The following is a 27,453-nucleotide window of genomic DNA, read 5'->3' as shown; positions in this document are numbered from 1 at the left end:
TTCCCGCACTTCGTCGACACCTTCAACAACTTTTCTTCAAAAAGCCATAACTTCTTCATCCAGAAGCAATTTTCAGAGCCGTTTTTTTTTTAATCAGCCTAATTTTTCAAGATCTTTTCATTGGAACACTTAGTTTCAACATCTATAGCTTCAGTTTCTGTTAAAATGGAAAGTCCATGCCAAGTTATTCTTGACAGCACCAGCTACCTCCAATGGTGGTCCTACATTGTGGATTTACTTAGAAGTAAAGGTCTTTACAGAATAGCCTCAAGTTAAGAAACCAAACCAAAAGATGAAGATAAAGTAGCCAAATGGGAAAATAAGCAAGATCAAGCACATGGGTTGATAGGGATGTCTATTTCTCCTGACCTTAGATTCCATATCGCAGAACTTGATACTTCTAATGAAGCAATGAAACAAATCACTAAAGTTTTGGAATTAAAAATGAACTTAGAGCCCATCAACTCGAAAATGAGTTGCTTACATTGGACCCCAATAATTTTTCTTCCATTGAAGATTTTTTGTCCAAGTTCAAGACCCTTAGACTTCTCTTGGAAAGTGTTAAGGTTAAGAAAGAATATGGTAACCTTATCTACTCCATTCTTACTAAGTTGGGACCAGCCTACTCTGTGTTTGTTTCCACCTTCCATTCTACAAGAGAAGCCTTCATTTCTCAAGGACAAGGCTACAAGTCCCCTTCCTTTTATGACTTTTGTGATTCTTTAATAAGAGAACAAGAAAAACTCTTACACCTTGGTCTTCGTAATCTTGGAAACTCTTCTAAGAAAGCCTTAGCCGCCCAACAGCAACCAAATTCAAAGAATCCTAAGAAGTTGTATCCTAAAAAGAATGGTCCTAAACTAAACAAGGGTCCTAAGCAATTTCACTCTCAAAATGAAAAATCATTTCAGCAAAATGATAAGGCAAATAAAAACAAAGGGAAGAAGACTGATAGGCATTGCCACTTTTGTAATCGAAATGGCCACTTAGAACCCAAATGCTTTAAGAAGATGGAAGCCTTGGAAGCAGCAATGAAGAAGCATAACATCCATTTGGAGCACTCTTCAACTTCAACTTCATCTTCAGGAATAGCACTTTTTGCATGTGGTTGTCAAACATCTTGATCTGGATATGCACTAAATGTATCTTCTTCTTCTAATTCCCATGAGTGGCTCATTGATTCTGGAGCTTCTTATCACATGGCCAAAAACAAAGCCATGTTTTATTCCTTAAAAGATTTTAACACCAAAAATATATATGTTGGTGATGATAGATCTCTTAGTGTTGTAGGGACTGGAACTATTCATATAGACAATGGTCAATTTAATGATGTATTATGCGTTCCAACCTTATCATGTAACCTTCTATCTATATATCAGATAACTCATTCAGGTGAAGTTAAAATCGTTGAATTTTAACCTCACGATGTTGTAATTAAGGACCTAAGATATCCTAGACAAATTTTAACTACTGACATTGCTGATGATTCTACAAGGTTGTATAAGTTTAACAACTTTGGGTCATCAAATCTTCCCTCGGTATTTGTTTCTCATAATGATGAAGTGAGCAAACTTTGGCATCAGTGATCTGGTCACTTAAACTATCGCTCCCTTCAGAATCTATGTAAAGAAAATATGATGACAGTTCTTCCAATGGTATCTTGCAGAGATGATGTTTGTTCAGGATGTGTACTCGGAAAACATCATCAAGATAGTGTTGAAAAACGTGCCTCTTTTCACGCCTCAACCCCTTTACAGCTTGTGCATAATGATTTATGTTGTCCACTTCCAGTTGTTTCATTCTCTGGCTACAAGTATTTCTTAACTTTCATTGATGATTTCTCCAGACGCACTTGGGTATACTTCTTAAAACTCAAGAGTGAAGTATTTAACATGTTCTTGGCCTTTAAGGCCTTTGTTAAAAAACAATCTAGACATCAAATTCTTAAGCTAAGATCTAATAATGGCAGAGAATATGTTAACAACAAATTCATCAACTTTTGCACTGAGAATGGAATTAAAATGCAACATATTGTTCCATATACTCCACAACAAAATGGTGTAGCTGAAAGGAAGAATTGTACCTTAAAGGAAATGGCTAATTGTATGCTTCAATCTAAAGGACTTAGTCTTAATTTTTGGGCAGAAGCAATTAATTGTGCAAGTTACATAATAAATCACACTCCTACTAATGTTTTAAAGAATATCACTCCAGAAGAAGCATGGATCTCAATTAAACCAGATGTAAGTCATTTTCATGTTTTTGGAAGTGAACCATGGGCCCATATTCCAGATGAGAAACATAAAGCTCTAGAACCTAAGAGTGAAAAATGTATTTTTGCTGGATATTCTGAAGATGTCAAAGGATACATACTTATTCCACTTAAGTCAAAAAATGTTATCATTAGAATATGTAAAGTTTTCTGAAAATATATCGGCCCACGAGCCTAGTTCAGTGGATGTGCCACCTCTCTCTATCCCTTCTACTTCTGAAAATATTTCTTCTTCAGATGATGACAGCGAGGATGACAATCCTCCCCCACCTTCTTAGGATCCTCCTTCAACTCCTCAGCTTCCAAAATGGGTCCGTGCTACTCAGGATGCAACAGGTGCTCTTGTTGGTGATCCTGCAGATTAGCGATGTACACGTTCTCAGTTCGATAGAGCCTCTTCTTTATTGGCTCAAGCTTTAGTTAATTATGATCCTGACACCTTTGTAGAATCTTCAGGCCATCCAGATTGGGACATAGATATGAATGAAGAATATCGTTCATTATTGGCAAATGATACATGGGATCTTGTTCCCCTTCCAAAGGGACGAAAACTTGTTAGATGCAAATGGGTTTACAGAACCAAGTATGGACCAGATGGAAAAGTTGATAAACATAAAGCTCATCTTGTTGCTAAGGGTTTTTCACAAGTTGAAGGCATTGACTATACTGAAATCTTCTCCTTTGTTGCCAAAATGAACTCTATTCGCCTTGTTCTTTCTCTTGCTTCCTCTTTCAAATGGCAGGTCCATGAGATGGATGTTAAATCTGCCTTCTTGCATGGGGACTTGCATGAGGAAATATATATAGAAAAACCTACTGGCTTTATACAAACATAATCTAGCCTTGTATGTCGGCTTAAGAAATCCCTTTATGGTCTCAAGCAAGTCCCTCGGGCTTGGTATGCCAAAAAGGATATCTTTCTTTTAGAAACTGGATTTTCTAGGTATCATTCTGACAGTACTATCTACACCAAGAAAGTGGGCAAGTCTCTTATCATTCTTGTTATTTATGTTGATGATCTTATCCTTACTGGTAGTAATCCCAACCTTATAAACCATGTGAAGTCCAGCCTTAAAAAGAAGTTTGAAATGTCAGACTTAGGAAACTTGCATTATTTTCTTGGTCTTCAAGTCTTGCAATCCAAGGAAGGTATTTCCCTTTCCCAGTCCAAGTATGCATGTGATCTTCTATGCCATTTTCAAATGGAAGGCTGTAAGCTAGCCCCTTCTCCCTTTCAGTTTGGAGCTAAACTTTCAGTCACTTGTACTTCTCCTGAAGTTGATGCTACCTTATACTGTCAACTTGTAGGAAAAGTTTTGTATCTGACCCATACTCATCTTGACCTTTCCTTTTTTGTTGGCCTTATTACTCGGTTTATGCAAAACCCACATGAAAGTCATTGGAAAGCAGCTAAAAGAATACATCGTTATGTTTGAGGTACAGTTCAGTTAGGGATTCATTACAGTGCAGAAGCATCTCCTCTATTGGTTGGTTTCACTGATTCTGATTGGGCTGGTGACCCTGATGATCGGAAGTCTACTGTAGGTTATGTGTTCACTCTTGGTTCAAGACCTATTATGGGCTCGCAAGAAACAAAGTGCCAGTTCTCTTTCTTTAGCAGAAGTAGAGTATCATGGTGCCATAGAAGCTAGTAAGGAAGCCATGTGGCTTCGTCAAATCCTGTTAGAGTTTGGCTTTCAACAGCAACATCCGACTACACTTTGGTGTGATAATCAAAGTGTCATTCAACTATGCAAAGATTTAGTCCAACATCAGTGCAACAAAAACATTGAACTGCACATGCACTTCATCAGAAAGCTCATTCACGACCATGTTCTTGAAGTGCAATATTATTCAACAGATGATCAAGTTGCAGACATCTTTACAAAGGCTCTCATAGAGGTGAAGTTTACTAAACTTCGATTTATGGTTGGAGTTCAGGAAGTTGTCACTAAGGGGGGATAGGCTTTAATGCCTCCTTCCTTCTCCTATTGTGTCATATTTGTACATCCTTCAATCCTATCCCAAGTTGTTCTTAAGGGGGGATGTTAGGATATTCCAACACATAGGAAATAGTTAAGTATAACTTGGTCTATTGTAGAGTTAGGTAAAGTGTGTTTCTTTACTATGTACTTTTGTAACTTACAATCCGACGGTCATGATATGTATTGATCTGACGGTTCATTCTCTCCTCAGTATTACCAATACTTGATCCGTGGCTTAACACTCGATTGGTCCACGATCTCTATCTAAAGACCATGGAGGGTCATTTGTAGTGTAACCTTTCATGGGAGAAGCTTATGTAAATTTTCATTCTTTTATTAATAAATTGCCTGAAGTGGTTGTGTTGGCTCAGGCCGTGGACTATTTCCCGCTTTGAGGGCTTTAACCACGTCAACAATACTAGTGTATTGATCTGTGATTTGTTTGTGAGCAGTGTCCTTTGGTGTTCTGTCTGAGGAACTTACCTTGTAAATTCCTACATGTAATCCCATTATGGGTGGTTGATGTAATAATGAAGTCAAATATGTAACCCCATTGTGATTGGGTGATTGATGTAAGTTTGAGTCCTTGATGATAGGAAAATTCATGTTCAGTTGAGTCATAGATTCATGTGTATATCTTCAGAAAATTCAACATATGCTCAGGGGGAGCATAGTCAGTATTCAGTATACATATTCAACAAATCATATCTACACCACTCATATCCAGAAAGGGAGAGAAACCTTCATTCAACATTGGTCAAACCTTTTCCCTTGATTTCAAAGGGGGAGAGTAACTTGGTGTTTGAAAATCTTGATGTTTGAAACACTTTGTGAGCCTTATCTTGATGTGTTTTACAGGTATTTACATGTTGTGATGACCAAACACCAAAATGGTTTCCATCAAGTCCAAAGGGGTAGATTGTTGGCATTATGACTAATGTGTTGTCCTTGATGGCAACCTACTTTATGAAGAAGTCAACATGATGTGTCTAAATGTGATAGAGAGTTTGCTCAAAGGCATAAAAATTTAGAGACAAAGGAATGATAAAGATAAAGTTTGAATAAGTATACGCAGGTTGCGTGAAGCAAATCCACGTACACACGCAGGTATGAAGAAGAAAAGGCGCGTAAACTTTTTGCACCAAGGTATTCTAAATACCAAGGGTATTTACCATGGTATTGAGCCCAACAATGAATATTTGATCTCGTAAAAGAATACCATCGACATTAGTGTGGTTTTGACCTCTAGTATTGGATAAGGGATAATTTATATAACAAGATGCAGATCAAAATGTTTGGGTGTGAAAGTGATGAATATTTCATGAATAGTTAGATCTGAAGCAAGTGTGCATGTAATGGGCTAGTAATGTATTGTTTGATCTCAAACTAAGTATGCACCAGGAATTTGATGATGGATCAGATCCAATAGATATGAAATGACTACATTGATAATGAATTGTTTTGATATGTAACATTTATGTCTAACGTATGTTTTATTATGTATGCCAAGGGATGGGTTTTGTTCTGAAGGTCTGATTTGTAGTGAAGTTATAAGTCAATAATTGCAGATTTATACACGACTTTGACAAATTGAAAGATGCATACATACGCGGGTTTAATATTGGTAAGTCATGTATCAATTCAAATATATATGCGAGTTTGATTCCTGAAGAGCGTGTATACATGCGGAAGTGTTTTTTGGAAAGAGCATATTTAAGCTAGGGTTTTTCTGAACAAGATGTCTGATCAGCCTAATCAGTTTTACTGTGTTTCTGCTATCTGTCAATGAAGTCTTACTTGATGGCCATGCTTAATAGTGATGTTTGAAGATGAATTGATTGAAGATTGGTATGTTGAAGAGTGATGATGCTACTAGTTTAAGATCAATGATGGTTTTTTATTATTTCAGAACGATTCAGTGGTTTTGTGTGTGACTTAGAGTTTGTTTCAGAATGAAAATTTTATGGTTTCAGGGTTCAATGTTTTGAGATCTATACATATGTATGCTTCAAGGAAGTTATGTATACATGTGGATTTGCTAAAGTAAAGTTGTGTATATATTCCAACTTTTTTACAGGAGCAACAATTGGTTTCAGTGATGGGTAACAGTGTATGGATTGGTATATTGATAAGTGGTTGTGCATTGAAGTTTCTGATATGTTGTGGTTTAGTTTGATCTAGTTGCATTAGTTGATTGAAATTCAGTGAATTAATTCAACATCTGGTTATGTTTTTGGCTCAGTAATATGTGATGGTTTCAGTGAATTAATTCAACATCTAGGTTTGTTTCTTGCTCAGTAATATGTGATGGTTTCAAAATGTGATTGAGTGATTTATTTTGTGGTACAAATATGTAGATTCAATTTTTAGTGTATGGATATATCTACGCAGGTACTCTTCATGGAAAGTGCATACATACACAAGTATGAATCACAACAATAGCATATACATTATGAAATATGATTGATCAATGTTTGCAGTGATAGGATTTGGTCTCAACGATGAACAGTATGTGGTCTGGTACTCTGATGAATGAGTTTACAGTGATATAAGTTATTTTGGTTGTTTGAGAATAAGTTAGTTCAATGATTGGGTTGGTTATCACTTGGTTCATTGATTGAGTGATTTGTTGTAGTGATCAATTTTAGTTTTGATATTTGGTATTGGGCTTAAATGATGGTAGTGGGTCTAGTTTGAAATTTTGATGAAACGTGGCCTACTAGTTGTGATGTTTTGAATTAGGTGGATCTAGTGTGAAAATTTATGAAATTTGGTCCATGGTGGTGTTGAGGGTTGGATCCTTCAGTGAGGGAGTCGAAGCTTCCTTCTAGTGGTAGCTGATAAAATAGATCAGGGGGTAGGAGCTCCCTTTTGGTGGGTGCTGGTAAACGATATCAGGGGGTAGGTGCTCCCTTCCAGTGGGTGTCGGAGAATGAGAGAAGGTTGTAGCCTTCTGCAGGTGGGTTTATGCATGTTGTTATGAGTCTGCGCCAATACAATATTGTAAGAAGTTTTTCTTTATAATAAAAGGAAGAGAGAGATGACAACATCAGTGGTTTTTTCCCATATTGGGTTTCCAGCTAAAATACTTGTGTTCATGTGTGTTTCTTATTTGTGATGGTTTATTTTGTTATTACTGCACATGGTTACTGTTTACTTAATGCCAAATTATGTACTAATACACTGATTCAAGTTAAGCAGATGATGAATTAACTGCAAAGTAGTTTACTGGATATATGTTAGTTGTTTGCATAATAGTCATGTATATACATAGGATTCTTACAATAAAGTCACGTACAAAAATATGAGAAAGAAAATAAAAGGTTTTAGTGAGTTTTTAAAATATTGGTTCACCCGCCACTCTTAGTATTTTTCCCAACAAAGTTTGTGGGCTCCGTTGGGGTTAGTTGGAAAACCGATTTTCCAGGGTCATTACTTAGTTATATGATCTTCGTTTGGTGTGTATGATACCTTGTTAGAAAGGTCTCTCTGAGTACTACAATATTTGTTGCAGGCCACTGCCTACGACTATGGGCCTGATACAAACCTAAAAGAAAACATCTTTTAGGGGGTCAAAATAACCCTGGAAGTTTAGGGTGTTGGGTGTGTGTTATATTCATTCCACGGCTAGCTCCACATGCTAGACATGTGGTAGATCCAGTTCAGTGGGAGATCCGCGGGATCAATTCTTGCGGTGAAAGAAGATGACAAGCAGTGGAAAGATAGAGATCAAGAAATTTAATGGTCTCTTGAGTCGTTGTATCAGTTCAGGAGCCGACGTCATAGTTTCTTCACCTTTAAAACAATTCTTTCTTTCGGTCAACCTCGATATCCACTCGTACAAATCGGTAGGGAATGAAGCGAAGAAAATTTTGTATTGATCTGTAAAAATATACTTCTGTCACCAAGATTCAGATGTTAAATGAGGGTTCTTGTTTTGTTTCTTCGCAAATTCTCGCTCTTTTAGTTCTATCCAATCTTGAATTCATTTCTTCGATGGGTGACACATCCACATATCCCTCTAACAAATCCCTGTCCCAACAACGGAACCATTTGACGTTTTGGTTTGGGCAGACCTAGATTTGATCTATACTGCACACCAACAAAACCCTCAACCACTGGACCTTTCAGCAATGACCTGCAAGCAGATCGCAGTCTCACCCGAAGTGATTATGGGAGGATGAAGAACCAGGTTTCTTTAGCCTTAAAGGATGTGTAGATGTGGTATTATTATGTTCTTGTATTCTTATCATTCATAAATTACTTCGCCGCATCAAATTAAACACGTAAACACATCATATAAATCCATAAACCATCACAACTCTAAAATCAAAATACAACTGTAATAACATGTTGCGCTATAACAGATAATAACCAAATATACACATGAAGACACCAAAATTACCGTGGTTCACCCCACTGTGGGGCTATGTCCATAAGAACTGTTTCTTATAATAAAAATCTTGTACAACAAACAGTTTTACAACAAACAGTTGTAGAACAATTATAACAATGGTTATAAAGCTGTATCCCAGAAACTCGACTGTCAACCTCCAGAACCAATGAAAAGGATAATTCACCAAGGTGTAGAGAGAATGTCTTGCCAAGCAAGGATCACTAACCAATGCAACGCCTCCATTTACCAGTGCAACTACATAGCTATCGACCATCAACCATATCAACCCAAAGGAGCTCTGAGAACTAGAGGACGAGGTAAAACCCATGCCCTCAAACCCTGATGCTACCTCCAACAAACATCTCTCCTCAGGAAGCAAATTTTAGAACAATTAATAGCACATATCTACAGTGTTCACATTAACTACACGTATCCACCGCTTCACGGAAATCAACCAAGTGGTACACCAAAAATCATCCTGAAGAGAGAGACACACCCACTTGTACACCCCCATCAGGGAAGGTATAATAACACATTAAAATAATAACCAAATTTCTTTTAAAATGATATTAATATAAAAATCCATATTAAAAATATAATCTTTTTAATTATTAAATTAAAATCCTTATGAAGATATAATTTCTCCATTGTTTAAATAAAATATAATTCTTCAATTTTAATTATTATTTCTCTTTAAAATAAGAATAAGAATAATAATTTCTTAATTTCAAATTTTATCTCTAATTCAACACATAATTAATTAACTACATATAATCATGCTAGTGAAGGTGTTGACTATTAGATTAACAAAAACGCATCACAATAAATAAACATCATATATAAGATATTTAGTGTTCATTGAATCCAAATCATGAATGTCATTAACTTCATTGTATTTTATTCATAAACAACAACACACAAACTTATTATAATTCTAATAAAAACAAAACAAAGGTAAGAATGACAAATATAAAATAAATACCTTATGAAGTTAATCATTTCTCATGCATTTAAGTATATATTTACACTAATTTAATTAAATCCTCAATATATTAGGTGGTTATTGGTTTTCCAAGGTATACTCTAATAAACAATAAAGTGGTTAACCATTCCTAATGCATTTATGTATCTTCTCATAATTTAATTACATCTTATAAGTATTGGTTTTCGCAAGAATAAAGTGGTTAGTTACTTTTCGTTTTTAGTAAGTAGTTTGGTTTCGTATCAAGGAAGTAAACATTCTTAGCAATGATGAGACGTTGAAGAAAAATTGACAAAGGTTTGGAGGGGAAATTATATTTGTTATTGCTAGCGGTTAGCATTAATGACTTACCGTTGGAAATTTCGTAATAATCTATTTTAAGCATATTGATTTTCAGCTGAAAAGAAATCTGGTTGAAGATTGTATATGGAGGGGTGAGTTACATACTTGCAAGTAGGAATTTTAACTTGTATTTTTTGATTTGACTAATCATCTTAAATGTTGTATTGACCTTGTAGCGAAGAGGAAATTTTGACTTATATCTACCAAGTTTAAGCTGGAGTACATGCATGCATCCTGCAGTTTTATGCTTGATTTTTATTTTTGGTTTTTAATTTATTTGAGTATGCATGCCCTCCATGTCGATGATCATTTGACATAAAATATTGTATGTTGTTTGTTGTGCTTGTAAATCTGTTTGCCTCGTTGTCTTTGCTGCCTACTGAATTACAAAAGTTGGTACTAAAAAATCTTGTCAATTGAATGCAAACTGTCATAAAGAGTTTTGCTTTTGCTCAAAGGAACTTACAATTTACAAGGATTGTAGAAGAATTCCCCAACCATGTTGAATTATTCGTGAGGGAATTTCTGCATAGTAAAAAATGCCAAATTAATAGCACTGTTACATATAAAAATAACAGGTTAAAGCTCACTTTAATACTATTGAAGTTGAAATATATTTCTTAGAAGTCTAAGCAATATTGAAGTTGAAATATATTTCTTAGAAACTTAATGAATGTGAGATTAAAATGAATATAGATTAATTCATTTGTTTTATAAATAAATTCACTATTCTATTATTATCACGGATAACTTCGTAATTGATTAAAGATGATAATTTTTTATTTTTTAAAATTATATCAATTAAAATCATTCAATTAAATTCATAATGAATAAATAAATAAAAATATATTTTAAAATGAAAGAGTTAACAATTTCATTGGGCTGACTTAGCTTTCTATTCATCCATTTTTATAGCTGTCTATTGATTCAATTTAAGTAATTAAGTTAAGTTTTTTTTTTGGGGAGGAAATTACACTATATTCTCATTTTGATTGTGCTATTTTCATGTTGACACTGCCAAGTTAATCAATTAATGCGTTGGGATTGCACTTTTCATTTTTTTATTAAATAGTGTTGTATTCTCCCTTGAAAGGCTGATAATATTGGGAGGATGCTAAATTCAAATGTACATGTGTCTTTAAAATGATCACAATTTAACAATCTTATCAGCCTCCCTTTTCGCCTTTTCGGGCAATCACTAGTTTCAAAATCCATCTTCTAACTATTCCTCAAATATTGTTACTATTAAATTGTAACTTTTCATGCACTTTCCAAATCCTCCAAGTAACAAAAGGAACAAAAAAAATTTGATGACAAAAAAAGAACAATTATATCAAAGGTGATGACCCCGATTAGGGTGCGTGCGGTGGTTGGAAATTCCTGCGGGAAGTAATGAGGCATACATATGAATTACATACCACTGCCCCCAACACGCTCAAAATGATGGGTGCGGTGGTCCTTAGCATGAGTGCATGCAAGGGTGGTGGGAAAGGTGGTAGAGACGACAATGGAGAGACAGGCTTTATAAAAGCAAATGGTAGACAGGTGGGTAAGGATGGTGAGTTTGCTTGCGGAGTAAGGAGCTGGAGCAGAAAAACGGGAAGGCATCGATACCAACAACATCAAACTTGGAGACGGTCTACAAGCAGCAACGTGTATGTTTCTTGGCTTTTCGCCTCCTTTGCAATGAGGACCTAGTTTGGTTTTCGTTGGGGGAGAGGGGGATAATTGGGAAGGGTAATTGGGGGAAATGTAGGGGAAATGGAGGAGGCGACTGGATGTAATGGTTTGGCTATGTGTCTTTGTAATGAGCTTGTCGGGTATCGACCCTGCCTCTGGCTGTTTTGACCTTGCATTGTTTGGCAATGGGAACTTGGGTACAACACACCGAGGGCTGAGTGGGGCTGGTCGATGGGGTCTGGTAGGCAGAGGATTTGTGTCTGAGGCTGAAGTCAACGAGGGTCAGTTAATATGTCGTGTAAGAGCTTGGCCCTGCTGCCAAAACTACTACAACTGTTAAGGCAATGAGAGAAATTCTCGCGTTAAGAGAATTGCTAGGGTCCTTGAGGGTGATGTTGGGTATGAAAATGACTGGGGTACTACTCTAGATTTCTGGGCAGAGGGGAAAGGGGTTGTAATTCACATAAGGAAACCTGTTTTCTGAGGCTATGCTCACTTGCATGGCCTTGGCCTGGGATTGCCAACCTCATGGCGTATGAGAGGCATTGGGGGTGGAGGGGTGAGATGATAGAAGGGTTATGGAGTCTAGCCCTTTCTAAGGCCTGGTTCTCTGCCCATCTCGCCTCCGATACTGATAGTAAATGGAAAATGGAAACGAATGGGGAGGATGATGGCATTGACAATTCAATTCAGGGAAGCAACCAGTGGTATAGTATGTCAAATTTTGTTTGGTTAGCAAATCTTTGTTGTGAACAAGTTTCGGGAAACTTTGACATGGCTCAGCCTGCGAGAGGTCATGGATGTGGAAGACAGGGTCGGGAGCCTAGAAAGGATAAGGACTAAGCACATCAGAGCCCCGCACAGGGAGGAAGTCGGTAGAGCATCTTATGAGTGAAGCTGCTGCGGAATATCGTGAAGGCACAGATGAAGGCATCCATAATTTATTAGAAGAATGGGAAGAGGAAATTATGCAGGGCAGTGAGACGGAGGAGGATATGGAAAGTTGGAGGATACTCATCCCAGATCCTAGGAACACCAGAGGAAGGATAACGCAATTTAAGCAAACATTGTCCCTCTACTGGCTAATGAAAATCCTGTTGGGTAAGGCCATGGAACAAATCTCGGTGGGTATGGCAGTTTCTCTCCAGGGGATGCTGAGCTACAAACAAGATCTGCAGAAAATTCAGTTCCAACTCCACAAGCATGATATTAGGTTGGACATAATCGAAAGACACATTCCATGCATCTTGGAACTGTCGGGGATGCCTGGAGAAACTGTTAAGGATCCCACGCCAGTGGAATCGACCTTGGAGGAGCAGAAGGGCTAGTCAGTTTACCATGTTTACTTTTGTTATATATGCAATTAGCATTTACTTTTCGCCATGCAAGTATATGTATAGATAGAAATATAGAGTCTGGTCATGAAACAGAGACATATATAGCTTGGCTAGAAATATTGAAACTTTATTGTTTTTGGATGGCTTACAATGAGGATAGGTGGCCAATAGACTTGGTTTCCCATTGGGCAAGTTGAGGCCACCTAGCCAAACTATGTGGTGTAAATTTTTCGATTATGAATAGAAAATGAAAGGTCCTACCAAGCTTAACAAACAAAAAAATTATAACAAAGGTGATAAATCCATATCCCAAAACCCGATTATCAACCTCCACAACCAAAGAAAAGGAAAATTCACCAAGGTGTAGAGAGAATGGCTTAACAAGTAAGGATCACTAACTAATGCAGTGCCTCCACTTCCCAATTCAACTACATAGCTATCGACCATCCACCATGCCAACCCAGAGGAGCTCTGAGAACTAGAGGAGAAGGTAAAACTTGAGCTCTCAAACCCCCGATGCCACCTACAACAAACATCTCTCCTCTAGAAGCAAAATTTTAAATAATTAATAGCACAAATAGCTACAACCTTCGCATTAACTACATGTATCCACAACTTCACGAAAATCAACGAGGTGATACACCAACACTCATTCCGAAGAGAAAGACGCACCCACTTCTACACCGTCATCAGGGAAGGTATAGTAACATATTAAAATAATAACCAAGTTTCTTTTAAAATGATATTAATATAAAAATCCATATTAAAAATATAATTCTTTTAATTATTTAATTATTAAATTAAAAATATAATCCTTTTAAAGTGGTTAACAATTCCTAATGCATTTAAGTTTCTTCTCATAATTTAATTACATCCTGTAAGTATTGGTTTTCCCAAGAATAAAGTGGTTCGTAGTTTTTTTTTTTAAAGTAGTGTGATTTCATATCGAGGAAGTAAACATTCTTAACAATGATGAGACGTTTTGGAAAAATTTGGTTTCCCCAAGAATAAAGTGGTTCCTAGTTTTTTTGTTTTAATAAGTAGTGTGATTTCATATCGAGGAAGTAAACATTCTTAGCAATGATGAGATGTTTTGGAAAAATTTACAAAGGTTTGAAGGGGAATTGATATTTATTATTTCAAGTGGTTAACATTAGACTTGCCATTGAGAAATTTCTTAATTTGTTTTGAGCATGACTTGACAATGGGAAATTTCTTAATAATATGTTTTGAGCATATTGATTGTCAGTAGAAAATCAATGTGATTGAAGCTTGTATATGGAGGGGGCAGTTACATGTTTGCAAATAGGAATTTTAAATTTTATCTTTTGAGTCGGCTAATCATCTTAAATGGTGTATTGACCTTGTAGCTAAGAGAACATTTTGACCTATATCTACCACATTTAAGCCGGAGTACACGCATGCCTCCTGCCGTTCTATGCTAGTTTTTTATTTTTTGAGTGTTTTTGGGGAGGGGGTTTAATTTTTATTTTATTTTATTTTTTATTTTTTTTCCAGCATGCATGCCACCATTTGACATAAAAGATTGTATGTTGTTTGTTGTGCTTGGTAATTTGTTTGTCTTGTAAATTTGTCTGAATTACAAAAGTTAGTGCTAAAAAATCCTTTCAATTGAATGCAAATTGCCATAAAGAGTTTTGATTTAGCTCAAAGGCACTTACAATTTATAGGGATTATATAAGAATTCCCCCGTCATGTTGAATTATTCATTCAAGATTTCCTGCATAGTAAAAAATGTCAAATTAATAGCACTTTGACATATAAAAATAATAGGTTAAAACTCACTTTAAATACTATTGAAGTTTAAATATATTTCATAGAAGTTTAAATAATATTGAAATTGAAATATATTTCTTAGAAACTTAATGAATGTGAGATTAAAATGAATATAGATTAATTCTTTTGTTTTATAAATAAATTCAATATTATATTATTATTATGGATAATTTCATAATTAATGAAAGATGACAATTTTTTTATATAAATTAAAATCATTCAATTCAATTCATAATGAATAGATAAGTAAAAATATATTTCAAAATGAAACAGTGAACAATTTTATTGGGTAACTTAGCTTTCTATTTAAGTAATTAAGTTAAGCTTTTATTTATTTGAAGAAATTGCCCTCTATTCTCAATTTGATTGTGCTATTTTCATATTGACATGCAAAGTTAATGAATTAATAACTTGGAGATTGTAATTTTCATTCTTTTTATTAAATAATGTTATATTCTCTCTTGAAAAACTAATAATATTAAAATGTTAAATTCAAATGTACATGTATCTTTGAAATGATCACAATTTAACACTCTTTACACATTTTAGAACCGTAATTAATTTCAAAATCCATATTCTAATTATTCCTCAAATAGTGTTACTATTCAATTATAATTTTTCATTTCTGAGGTGAATAATAGTTAATAATACAAATTAGAGTTATGGATGAGGTTTCCAACCTTACCGTGCTTAATGTGAAAGGTGTGTATTTACCATTAATTTTTTCTAACCATCCTGTTCCGTATGCAACACTTTTAGTTGGAAAATCTGTACAACTATCAATTTGATTTACACATGTGAGGGGTCGTCCAATTGAATAGATGCGTGTCAAGCTGTAGTGCATAAGATTCACATTAGAGAATATGCTTTCGAGGTCAACCATTTTGTCGGGTTTTGCTTTTGCCACGTAGTGTGCTTTCTGGGATGATGCTGACGTCTCCTTCAGGCATTGTTCACGACATGTGGAAGGTGCAAGTGAGCCCTTCATGTCCACTTAAAATAATTAACACAAATTTCAAAGTAAATAAATGATAATTTATTATCAACTTTTTGGCTTTTTTTTTGAATTTTTATTTGTCATTGTCTACTTATGGTATGTTTTGGAGTTTTCTAGTGGATTTTTCTTAGGATCCTACAAGGATTGGTTTGAATCACAAGTTTGAGCTATAAACTCTCCACAATATGAGTGTTCCAAGAGTTTTTCAAGATGTTGAATCTATATATGTAGTCAAAAACTCATTTTAAATAACAAAATATCATGATTTAATCAAAAACATTTTGTGGGATTCCATCCCAAAACTTCAAAAAGTATAATAGCTAGAGAATGCCTTATTATTTACTATTTATGTCCAAAACAATATGTTTGGACCACCTTTCCTGAACAAATATTATTTTAATATTTCTCTCATTCCCACTTCCAACCTATATAATATTTTAATATTCACTTTATATTGGTGCAAATATCTTTTTTACAACACTTTTCACTTCCATTTCTTACACTTAGACAATTTTCCAGTGATAACCAATTTGCACCGACATTTTTTTTCATTGTGCAAATTACATAGTCCATACTTAGTCTATTTTCTAACTATGCAAGTTGAGGGTGTAGGTTTTGAAGAACTTTCCCACAAAGATGTACTCCCTTATGGATCATCCAACAAAGACTTACTTTTACATGCATCATTCTACAAAGACATGCTTAGTATAATTTCTTAGGCGGAGAAGAATTATCATAGTATTAAAACAATAATATGAATATATTTATGTTAATGAAGTAAGTAATTCTTATTGCCATGAAAGGATAAAGTAAGAGCTTATCTCATAAGCATAAATTCCACATAAACTCTTACATGATAAAACAATAAATTTATATCTAAACATAATTCCTTCTTTCAGGCAATGGATAACTCTTGCCCACCAAAAATATAGGATAAAGAATAAAATTTCTATCAAATGAGGGAGAATGTCTCAACAAATACCGATTAAAATATTTCTATGTGAAATACGTCAAATTTGATCAACTCTTCCAATTAGATAATTGATGAAAAATTAAGGCTAATACTTTATTTTACATTTTATATTCATATATGTAACTTTACTCATATATAGGTGAATGAGAATACCAATTACACCACCAAGAATTCTAGAGACATTTAAGCATCATGTTACATCTAGTGCCTGCATACATGATAATTTTGAGGTTGAAGAATCCTAAAAAAGGCTCTTACACTTTGTGACAACAAAAAAATCTTTAAGTTTTCCAACTTAAACATGTATTATGTTCCATGGTTGTACCAACAACTACATAGTATACATTAATTTTATAATAGATTTATAGGCTTCATGATTTCATTGATTATTTCTTTAATTAGTTATTCACTTGTTTTATGAAGACTTTTCTAGTCGAATCTTCAATACGATACATTGATATTTATAGGATTTCTCTTGTTTTAAGAATTAATTACATATTTATATTCAATTTCCTTCCAAATTCAACATTCAACTATTCACCTAAGATCAAATTCCAACTCAACACTAGTTATAAAACACTAAATAACAATATCATTCATTAATAGACAAAATTATACACTTATTTGAACAAAAGTAGTATGTTGGAAACTGAAGAAGCTAGAGCCACTCTCTACACAATTGTAGGCACAACTAGACTACAAATGTCTTTCCACTAGCCACCATTGAGCTAGATTTGATGGCTTAGGAGGAAGCTTCTCTCAGAGTTCTACAGATGGAAATTAGGTTAAAGGACATGAAGGATACTCTCCTTCATACACAAAGATTCCTATGTTGTCTTTCAACCACAGAGCCAGGTCTTGTTATCTCTCATCATGTGATCAGTTTGGGTCTATAGAGCATAAGGGAGCCATTTTTAGTGTTTTTTGTGCATATATTCAACAATATTTCTTAACATTTTCATTTGGAATTCTACCTTAGGCTGATAAATTCATCATTAAATTCCATCACTAATCGGGTAGTCCATAATTTCACATATAGATGATTCTTTGTCACCCCAAGAAAAGTCACATTTTCAACCCACATGTGTTTTTGGTTTTTATTCAAAAGTTCTAATGGTTCACTGGCATACACCTCTCTCTCTCTCTCTCTTTATCTCTCTCTCTCTCTCTCTTGCACACATTTCGCTTACACTACTCACCACTATCCTCTACCCTGCTCTACCCCACACATGCTCCCAACATGAGAATTTGGGGTTCCTCCTCGAGCTACGTGGTCCCCTAGAAGTCTCCACATTGGGTATGGAGCCCCTACTCCTATAGTAGCTCAGTAAGACTTCCATAATTCCTTCCCACAATTGCTAGTAGTTGGGTGGTTAAAATATGAAACTAGAATTTTAGTACATTGAATTCAGGTAAGGTAGGAAACTTCCTAGATCCCCCTTACAACTTGATCCCTCAAGCATTGAGAGTCATTCTAGGTGGTATCTTCTTTAGTTTTAGAAATATATTTAATAAAAAATAATATATACATCAAATGAATTTTGTTAAAATACCCACACTGACCATTCTAGCATTATCTATCTTAATTATATATCACAAAACATGGGTTTTAAAAAGGGGTGTTATATATGTGCTCACCCTTAACTCCATCTTTTACAACTATGAGTTTTATTTCCATTTTAATAAGTTCTAGATTTATTATATGTCTACACTATATTATCATATCTTATCTTAAGACAAACCTAGTGTCCTACAAGGCAAAGTCTTAGTTACTTTTTCCTACAAGGCAGATTCATCTAGTTACTTTGTTGAACTTGATTTGTTACTCTATGTCTTAAATGCTTTGTATGTCCTAGTTTCCCAACTAACAAGTAAGATTACTATTTTTCTAAGCTCTTTAATTAAGGGGGTGTTTTGAACTCATCTCTCAACACTCATTGGTCTGGTTTTCTCAAGGAGGTAAATTAACCATGTAGCCTCTATAGTTTTATTCTAATTATGTATTTTATGTTTCAAAATAAAATAGAAATAAAGCTCTTAAAGAAAAATAATAATAATAATTCATTTAAGTGCAGTTTGTGTGCTCATGTTACTATGAAGGCATATAGTTACTACCCTAGTATTTTTTGTTAATTTTGCATCATAATAATTTATGTTAAACTTAAATCTATTAGAGTTATGATAATTGGTATTATGAATTACTATTCACTCTAGAAGAATATGAAAAGTCTCAACTAAATATGATAGTCATCTAGATTTTAAGAGACCTCTTAAAAGATAAATTTAAATGCCATGATTCATGTACTTACATGTGTATTTATATGAATTATTTTAGGGTGGTTGAGTTTGAATTCTCTTACTGGTGCCTCTACGGATGGTTTATGTAATCGCTGCACTCCCCATTGCCCACTTTAAAGTTTTTCTTTCTTGTAATTGCTTGAGACCTCATTTCTTAGGTCTCCATTGTTTGCGTTTATCAAGAGTTTTCTTAGTGATATGCAATTTGTATCATTTTAAGAATGAGACATTAAGATATGCTTTTTAGAAGATTTTTACACTATTGCTGTATTAATATGTTTATATATATGAAAAATAGTAGATGATTTGGAAACCAATGCTACATTGATACCAAGCTTATGGCTTGGTACCTTAGGATCGAAACAGGTGTATCTGATACTCATTCGTTGCTACAGCAGTCACTTCTAATTCATTATTGTATCTAATTTCAACCCTGCATACATATCAACTCCTCATCAAATAAACCCTCAGCCCTACTACAATCAATGTTTCACTGATCCCGCACACCAGTGATACGGTATCGGCCTTTGCGAATACGCCCAAGTTTCCTCTCAGCTTGGCAGAGTTTGGACAAGCATGCTCGACCCAGAGGTTGGCCAAGAAACCCCAAATGCGAGCCTGAGTACCTCGGTTTCAAAAATTGCTCTCAGCACGACCTCAAACAACCTACCAATGTGTGCCCTGGTCTAATAATTCGACTCCTTTTCTAGACTGCGGCAATCACTTTGATTCCTCAGATGGATTCAGAGGTCCATGGCATTCCTCTGTCTCGCTTTGCGGAAGGCGCTGCATCCAACTATGTACCCCCAAATGAGGGCCACCATAGTGACCAACAATACAATATCGGCCACTCTCCAGTCTATTTTCAGGTTTTCCAACAACCCCGCTTTACAGGAATTGCAACTGTAGCACAATTGTGTCTAGTCGTTATTCCAGAGCAAGCAATCAAAATCCGCACCTTGGTTTATGGGGCTTATCCAATATGTTGGATTCACAAATGTATATCCACATTCTGTTGGTGGTTTACAGCATCCAGACTTCAACCACAACACAATATCGAAACACACTAATACGTTGGAAATTAATTTATGTGCCTATATATAAATCGATACATAATTACAAAATGAGACTCGTTGTGTCTACTCGACTTGATCTTCTAATTTAATGGCCTCTGATCCATCATATTCCCTAGGCTTACAAAACAATAACTAAAATCTAATCTCTCCCCCCTCTGTTACATTCTTCGAATATATCTTCTATACCCAAGATTCTGAACCAATTATGATTCAATTCCACCTTTTCCTCAACTAGATCTTGATATCCCCAACGACCCACAAACCTCTAACTAACACCTAAATTAGGATTTCTTATCCCTACAAAATCTCACCAGACTAGATCTAATCAGATTCTCAAACATTCGAGAACACTTACAATTCAAACTTAATAATAACTTATAAAAAATACATTTAATCGACCCTAAGAAACCAACTTCCTAGTAATACCAACAACCCCCTAATCTAACATAGATATAATTTGGTACTTGAGCCAATGCTCCTGCATCAGACTTCCACACTTGAAAACTCATGATCATGTGCTTTCAAAAAGAAAAATTTTCCTCCTGGATCCCAGACTTTGTTCTGGAGTTGTCCATATGCTCTGCTCCTCCATTTCTGTTGCATGTCAGTTGCTTCCTGCTTCATCTTCCTTCTTTGGTCACAATAGTTTGGAGCTGAGAAAACCGTAATAAGTTTGCCATCATGTTCAATTTCATAACCTTCCTCTTTAACTTCATGAGACCTGACTACCAGCTCAAGATTGTTTTCTTGGAGAAACCTTTTGGTCACATCTTCTCCAAAAGACAAACCAACATCTCGTTTGTTGGGCCCATGCCCTTTACGAAGTTGTGGATCACTCTAAAGTATTGCACACATCAGACCCTCTTCAGGTGGCTCTCGGAATCGATCAATTTCTTTGATATCATCTAGTTTTATACCATCAACATTAAAAAGACCACCATGGACAACAAAAATCCTGTCATTGAGGACATGAGCCAAAGGCAAGCAGTAAAACACTTCAGCGAAAAGCTCAACCATGCTTTCACTATACTTGGACTTTATTTTGCCCTCAAAACCATAAATCTTGTTCATACTCCTGCTTTCATGATTTCCTATTGCAAGATAGAGTCCAGTTGGACACATACACTTGAATGTGAATAGCACAAGTATGACTTCAATTGAAAATGGTCCTCGATCAACCAAATCACCATTAAAAAGATAAGGATTGTCCTCCGAAGGAAGCCCATTAATCTCAAAGATGTTCAAAAGGTCATAATTCTGACCATGGATGTCACCACAAACAGTGAATTGCTTTCCATTCAGAATATTGATGTCAACCAGCGATGGCATCGCCTCCAACAAATCCTTTACTTGCAATAATATTTGAAATGCATACCTTCTATGTATAGTTTTTTGATTCTTGAAGTCATCCATCATTTTCTTTATAAATTCCAATGTTACATTTTCTCCTTCTATTCTAGCACCAGCATACTAGGGCTCTAACTATATTGAACGAAAATCAATGGAATCCACAACAGAATGATTCTCAAGATCATTCACTGAGATGGCCTCAATAAGTCTAACTTTTTGGACTGTTGTCTCGGTCTCTTTAAGCTTCTTGGTGGCATCAGGATCATTTGGACAAATTGTCTTAACTTGTTGAAAACCTTTTAGTACTTGACTGATCACCATTTCTGATGCTGCCAACCTTTGCCTTCTGGTATGCTTCAACATCAGCTTCCTTATGTTCTCAATCTCTGTTTCCAGTAGATCTTCTTACTGGTCTTCTTCATTAATTCTTCCTTCCTGCTTTAGCTGGTTGCTGCTGTCTAAGTGCATCTTCCTTTATTTCACACATTCAGACTATGTGTCTCCTTTCAACAGTATTTCAACTTGTTGTTCTGGACTTTCTTCTTTCATCAACACTTCAGTGTGTTGATTTAACTTCTTCAAAGAGTTTTCAAGCTTTTCCTCCGCATCAACTATTCTAATAATGCTTCCTTGCCTTGGTTCACAGTTGTGAACTTCTTCCTCTGCTTCTGCTTCCTTTACTGCTTACAGCCTTTTCATACTCAAATGCAACTCTTCCACATTGAAGCTCCTACCTTAAGCTCTCTACTTCTATATGCATAGCAAGAATATGTTGAACTTCTGCATGGGCTTGCTGCAATTCTTGATTTAGCTATTGCACTTGCTCATTTAAATCTTGTATAGCTGATTGAAGACTCTGTGCACCAGAACGAGCTTTTTGCAACTCTGCCTTGATAGATTCAGTAGCCCGGAGATCTGCCTCCATATTTGCAATTTTGTCCAAAAAACTTCTAATTTGCTGATCCTTATCATTCTCCATAGCTGCAATATGCAAATGCAATCACTCTAGTTCATGTTGAGACATAACAAGATCTTGTCTCAAAGCTCCATGTGTTGTAGCTAACCTTTGATTTTCTATTGCAGGCCTTTGCATCTCCACTCTTTGTGTTGTAAGCTTATGTTCCAACACTTCTGGCGGTGGTAACATATCCAAAGGATGATGACCTGCAGGAGGTCCCATGGCTGGACCATATATCTCAGGCCCCATGCTTAGGCCTTGAAGGTGTCTAGCAAAAGGGGGTGGCATGTGACCTCTACCAGCCATCTCTTTGTCTCTACAAATTCCTCTCCCAGTCGATTGTGACAAGGACTGAGGAAGAAATGTGGAAGATATCTTGCAGTCTTCATCAGGTACTGGTGCTTTTAGCCATTTCTCGAGTAACTCTAGCTCCTTCTCCCATACATTAGCTTCTTGACGAAAGCTTCTTTCTTCTTCTCCTTGATCCTGTTGTTGACTTCTTGTCATTGTTAGCTCTTCTTCCTTTTTTTCGCCTTTTGCTAGGTGAATTTTTGCTTCATGTCTTCTTCCTTGAGGTATCTTTTTCAGGTTGATCAACTCAACATCTCCCATGGTTGACTCAATCATGCCTGTCATCATGATAGCATCATGATCTTTTATTATGTTTTCAGATAACATAGTCTCTTCTTCATGAACTTCTTTGACAATCTTCATTGGTTATCCTTTCTCACCTGCATAATTGACATTAACACTTGAATTAGTATTACAAATATGAGACTTCAGTGTCTCAGACAACATTTCAGTATGTTGTGTTGAGTGTTCCTTCAATTCTTCTGTCACCAATTCAACCTGTTTCTCTGAATTTCCTTCTAGTCTTCCCGTCACTATTTCAGAATATCTCCTTGAGCTTTCCTGTTAACATTTCAGTATGTTGATCCAAGTTCTCTTATAAACTTTCGAGACCCTCATACAATCTCACCTCTTTCTCATCATCATCTAGAGATATTCCTTCCTCTGGCTTGCAAATAACTTCATCTGCTTCTCCTGCTTCTTCAAGCATTTTCCTCTGAACAATTTTGCCTGTGACATCTTCAATTCTTATCCTTGACTCAAAGAATTTGAGTTCCTTTGTCCATAAGGCAATCTCCTTTTTCTTCCACCTCATCTATAATGAGTGCCAAATCACCTTCTTTCCTTTTAGTGGAAAGGTCCATCCTCTTTTCTGGTCTTCTGGTTCTTGTAGCAGCTCTGTCAATATCTCCAATCTTGCTTTCATGTCAGCAAGTTGCTTGTCAAGCTCCTCTTGACTCATCCTCTTCATGCCTTTTGTCTTGGCATCCTTTCCTCTATAGTGGCTTTCTTCAGAACCTCTGCAATGATCTTCCATCATCTTTGTCTTCATCTTCTCTTCATGAGCTCCTCACTCCACTGCAACAGCAAGTCCTCCTTACTGCAATCTTACCTCACTAAGCTCTCCTCACTCAGTCTTTTGGTAAGCATGGTCCTCTATCTGGAACCTTCTCTTGAGCAACATATTTGCTCCTTCTAGGCTTCTGCAAGCTCTCACTCTCCCTTGAGAACACTTCAGTTGTCCTCTCTGTCCAATCTCTTGTTGGATTCTTCAGGTTCACTGCCACTTCAGAGTGCTTTCTTTGCTCTGATTTTCCCTTTGTCGGCTACTGAAAACCTTCAATCACAGTTTATCAACTTAGTTAAAAGAAAATATCATCATTCATATATATATATATATATATATCTTTTATGATCCCTGCAGGATCATGTCCATCTGCATTTTGCATGGACTGTCTCAAATTATTTGCTTTCTGCAAATTCTTTCTTTGAGAGTAAAACTCTTCTCCTCTCTGTTCTGCTATGTGTTCAGATTTAAAATCTCCCTTGAGAATGAAATTCTCAGCTCTCTCTCCTATCTTTCATCTCTATTATCTTTGATCTCTATTTTCCTTGGCCATTTGCCCTCTGCAACTTTTCCTTGGGAGTATTAATCACATCCTATCTTTGCTATCTTACTTCCTTGCTACTGTCAGCTTCTGCCCTTTTCTAAGACCTGCTTTCTCCCTGTGCAACCTTTGAACCCTTGCACACAAAACACGCTTGTTTGTCTTTTTGTCCTGCCAGTCTTTCTGATTACTAGCTCTGTCACCTTGGCTGGTCACACTCTTCTTTCTTCGCACGTAAAAACTCCTTTCCGCAGGAAATCTTTTCCCGCTCTGATACCAAAAATGATGCCAAGCCTATGGCTTGGTACCTTAGGATCGAAACAGGTGTATCTGATACTCATTCGCTGCTACAACTGTCACTTCTAATTCGGTCTTGTATCTAATTTCAACCCTGCATACATATCAACTCCTCATCAAATAAACCCTTAGCCCTACTACAATCAATGTTTCACTGATCCCGCACACCAATGATATGGTATCAGCCTTTGCGAATACGCCCAGGTTTCCTCTCAGCTTGGCAGAGTTTGGACAAGCATGCTTGGCCCAGAGGTTGGTCAAGAAACCCCAAATGCGAGCCTGAGTACCTCAGTTTCAAAAATTGCTCTCAGCACGACCTCAAACAACCTACCAATTTGTGCCCTGGTCTAATAATTCGACTGCTTTTCCAGACTACGGCAACCGCTTTGATTCCTCAGATGGATTCAGAGGTCCATGGCATTCCTTTGTATCGCTTTGCGTAAGGCGCTGCATCCAACTATGTACCCCCAAATGAGGGCCACCATAGTGACCAACAATACAATATCGACCACTCTCTAGTCTATTTTCAGGTTTTCCAACAGCCCCACTTTACAGGAATTGCAACTGTAGCACAACTGTGTCTGGTCGTTATTCTAGAGCAAGTAATCAAAATCCGCACCTTGGTTTATGGGGCTTATCCAATATGTTGGATTCACAAATGTATATCCACATTCTGTTGGCAGTTTACAACATCCAGACTGCAACCACAAGACAATATCGAAACACACTAATACGTTGGAAATTAATTTATGTGCATATATATAAATCGATACATAATTACAAAATGAGACTCACTATGTCTACTCAGCTTGATCTTCTAATTTAATGGCCTCTGATCCATCATATGCCCTATGATTACAAAACAATAACTAAAATCTAATCTCTCCCCCCCTCTATTACATTCTTCGAATATATCTTCTATACCCAGGATTCTGAAACGGTTATGATTCAGTTCCACCTTTTCCTCAACTAGATCTTGATATGCCCAATGACCCACAAACCTCTAACTAACACCTAAATTAGTATTTCTTATCCCTACAAAATCTCACCAAACTAGATCTAATTAGGTTCTCAAACATTCGAGAACACTTACAATTCAAAACCTATTAATAACTTATAAAAAATACATTTAATCGACCCTAGGAAACCAACTTCCTAGTAATACGAGCAACCCCCTAAGCTAACATAGATATAATTTGGTACTTGAGCCAATGCTCCTGCATCACACATGTCATTTCAAGGGTGTAGCTTGTTATCACTAGAGTCTTTTGGCCATGTCCTTCTTTACCTTTTTTCATGAATTACTTTATTTTTAATATTTAGGCCTTTTTACATTTCTCTCTTAACATTATTTTTTTATTACTTCATGTCCATTTAAAATAATCAACATAAATTTCAAAGTAAATAAATGACAATTTATTATCAATTTCTTGGCTTTCTTCATTGTGAACTTGATTATTTGTCATTGTCTACCCATATTATGTTTTGGAGTTTTCTAGTAGATTTTTCTTAGAATCCTACAAGGATTGTTTTGAATCACAACTTTGAGCTGTAAACTCTCCACAATATGAGTGTTCCAAGAGTTTTTCAAGATGTTGAATCGATATATGTAGTAAAAAACTCATGTTAAATAACAAAATATCATGATTTAATCAAAAACATTTTGTGGGATTTCATCCCAAAACTTCAAAAAGTATAATAGTTAGAGAATGTCTTATTATTTACTATTTATGTCCAGAACAATATGTTTGGACCACCTTTCCTGAACAAATATTATTTTAATATTTCTTTCATTCCCACTTCCAAACTATATATTATTTTAATATTCACCTTATGTTGGTGCAAATATCTTTTTCACAACACTTTTCACTGCCATTACTTACACTTCCACAATTTTCTAGTGATAACCAATTTGCACCAACATTTTTTTGCATTGCGCAAATTACATAGTCCATACTGAGTCTATTTTCTAACTATGCAAGTCGAGGGTGTAGGTTTTGAAGAACTTTCCCACAAAGATGTACTCCCTCATGGATCATCCAACAAAGACTTACCTTTACATGGATCATTCTACAAAGACATACTTAGTATAATTTCTAAGGTGGAGGAGACTTATCATAGTATTAAAACAATAATATGGATATCTTTATGTTAATGAAGTAAGTAATTATTATTGCCATGAAAGGATAAAGTAAGAGCTTATCTCATAAGCATAAATTCCACAGAAACTCTCACATGATAAAACAATAAATTTATATCTAAACATAATTCCTTCTTTTAGGCAATGGATAACTCTTGCCCACCAAAAATATAGGAGAAACAATAAAATTTCTATCAAATGAGGGAGAATGTCTCAACAAATACCTATTAAAATATTTCTATGCGAAATACATCAAATTTGATCAACTCTTCGAATTAGATAATTGATGAGAAATTAAGGCTAATACTTTATTTTACATTTTATATTCATCTATGTAACTTTACTCCTATCTAGGTGAAAGAGAATACAAATTACACCACCAAGAATTCTAGAGACATTTAAGCATCATGTTACATCTAGTGCTTGCATACATGATAATTTTGAGGTTGGAGAATCCAAAAAAAGGCTCTTACACTTTGTGACAACTAAAAACTCTTTAAGTTTTCCAACTTAAACATGTATTATGTTCCATGGTTGTACCAACAACTACATACTATACATTAATTTTATAATAGATTTATAGGCTTCATGATTTCATTGATTATTTCTTTAATG

The 27,453-nt window shown here is 35.6% G+C and overlaps 2 pseudogenes; both read right to left on the bottom strand.

Moving 5' to 3' along the window:
* Positions 1 to 20,618: 20,618 nt before the first annotated feature.
* LOC149199475 (serine/threonine-protein phosphatase 5 pseudogene) lies at positions 20,619 to 21,806 on the bottom strand (annotated as a pseudogene).
* A 319-nt stretch (positions 21,807 to 22,125) lies between these two features.
* Positions 22,126 to 22,749, bottom strand: LOC149199474 (protein FLX-like 2 pseudogene; annotated as a pseudogene).
* Positions 22,750 to 27,453: the final 4,704 nt, after the last annotated feature.

This window comes from Pinus tabuliformis, chromosome 2_1 (assembly GCF_031772625.1).
Source record: "Pinus tabuliformis cultivar Carrire ecotype Pingquan chromosome 2_1, CPIR1, whole genome shotgun sequence".
NCBI lineage: Eukaryota > Viridiplantae > Streptophyta > Pinopsida > Pinales > Pinaceae > Pinus > Pinus tabuliformis.
This window is presented reverse-complemented; position numbering and strand designations above follow the sequence as displayed.